Genomic DNA, 2500 nt, shown 5'->3' on the forward strand with positions numbered 1-2500 from the left:
TGCTGTACTCGTCCCGGCAGTAGCCCCGTGGCACTCAAAATTTCCCTGGAATTTTCTAGTGTTTACTTTACAATTCTCTTTTGCCAAATTTCGGCGCGTAACTCCTCCCGCAGCTTTGAGGAAACCTCGACAATATATACATCAAAACGTGCGGCTCGATCGGGGGAGGGGTGCTATGACTTTTGGTGTTGAAATTCCAAAGTTTCCCAAAGTTATTCCCAAAACAATATCGGCATAATTCTCCATTGGAAATGAATGGGAATTTCTTTTTGAACAAAAAATTTCTTCCTTTTTCAGAATCACCTAGCTCTCTCATACTTGCACATAGAAATGTGATTCAGACTTTAAAGCAGAGGAAAACTTGTGCTCTCTTCACAACATTAAACTGTTTTAACATAACCTGTAATCTTTTCAAAGTATGAGCAGTCAAATGAGGAGTGGAAATCACTTTTTCTTCAAAGTTAAGAGTGGAAGCGGCAGTTATTGACACTCTTACTGCTCAAATGCAGGCCAGGCAGGTGTGTGTGTGTGTGTGTGTGTGTGTGTGTGTGTGTTTTGTACACACTATGTAGTGTGCTAACATTATATGTGAAGTGTAAAGTGCTGTAGTGTCGTGCATAGAGTTAGTGCATGTTGCTACTGCCTTGTGCTCTGTGTGCTACTCTCTGCTGTACTCGTCCCGGCAGTAGCCCCGTGGCACTCAAAATTTCCCTGGAATTTTCTAGTGTTTACTTTACAATTCTCTTTTGCCAAATTTCGGCGCGTAACTCCTCCCACAGCTTTGAGAAAACCCCGACAATATATACATCAAAACGTGCGGCTCGATCGGGGGAGGGGTGCTATGACTTTTGGTGTTGAAATTCCTATTTTTCCCAAAGTTATTCCCAAAACAAAATAGGCATAATTCTCCATTGGAAATGAATGGGAATTTCTTTTTAATCACAAAATTTCATCTTTTTTCAGAGTCACCTAGCTCTCTTATACTTGCACATAGAAATGTGATTCAAACTTTAAAACGAAGGAAAACTTGTGCTCTCTTCACAACACTAAACTGTTTTTACATAACATGTAAACTTTTCAAACTATGAGCAGTCAAACGAGGAGTGGAAATCACTTTTTCTTCAAAGTTAGAGTGGAAGCGGCAGTTATTGACACTCTTACTGCTCAAATGCAGGCCAGGCAGGTATGGTGTGTGTGTGTGTGTGTGTGTGTGTGTGTGTGTGTGTGTGTGTGTGTGTGTGTGTGTGTGTGTGTGTGTGTGTGTGTGTGTGTGTGTGTGTCTTTGTGTGTCTTTGTGTGTGAGTGTTTGTACACACTATATTATGTGCTAATACAGGGTATGTGTGAAGCGTCAAATGCTGTAGTGTCGTGCATAGAGTTAGTGCATGTTGCTACTGCCTTGTGCTCTGTGTGCTACTCTCTGCTTACATCTACTGTTACACTTGATACTGACTAGTAAGATGTACTTAATACTACCACAGTAAAAGTTACTTAGTGTTATATGATCAGGGTGACTTTTGAACACTGGAAATAAATCATGTACTCGTCCCGGCAGTAGCCCCGTGGCACTCAAAATTTCCCTGGAATTTTCTAGTGTTTACTTTACAATTCTCTTTTGCCAAATTTCGGCGCGTAACTCCTCCCACAGTTTTGAGAAAACCCTGACAATATATACATCAAAACGTGCGGCTCGATCGGGGGAGGGGTGCTATGACTTTTGGTGTTGAAATTCCAATTTTTCACAAAGTTATTCCCAAAACAAAACAGGCATGATCCTCCATTGGAAATGAATGGGAATTTCTTTTTAAACACAAAATTTCATCTTTTTTCAGAATCACCTAGCTCTCTTATACTTGCACATAGAAATATGATTCAAACTTTAAAACGGAGGAAAACTTGTGCTCTCTCCAAAACACTAAACTGTTTTTACATAACATGTAAACTTTTCAAACTATGAGCAGTCAAACGAGGAGTGGAAATCACTTTTTTTTCAAAGTTAGAGTGGAAGTGTCAGTTATTGACACTCTTACTGCTCAAATGCAGGCCAGGCAGGTGTGTGTTTGTGTGTGTGTGTGTGTGTGTGTGTGTGTGTGTGTGTGCTGCAGTGTTGTGCATAGAGTTAGTGCATGTTCATACTGCCTTGTGCTCTGTGTGCTACTCTCTACTGTACTCGTCCCGGCAGTAGCCCCGTGGCACTCAAAATTTCCCTGGAATTTTCTAGTGTTTACTTTACAATTCTCTTTTGCCATATTTCGGCGCGTAACTCCTCCCGCAGCTTTGAGAAAACCCCGACAATATATACATCAAAACGTGCGGCTCGATCGGGGGAGGGGTGCTATGACTTTTTGGTGTTGAAATTCCAATTTTTCCCAAAGTTATTCCCAAAACAAAACAGGCATCATTCTCCATTGGAAATGAATGGGAATTTCTTTTTGAACACAAAATTTCATCTTTTTTCAGAATCACCTAGCTCTCTCATACTTGCACATAGAAATGTGAT

The sequence above is a fragment of the Scomber japonicus genome, chromosome 6, assembly GCF_027409825.1.
Source record: "Scomber japonicus isolate fScoJap1 chromosome 6, fScoJap1.pri, whole genome shotgun sequence".
NCBI lineage: Eukaryota > Metazoa > Chordata > Actinopteri > Scombriformes > Scombridae > Scomber > Scomber japonicus.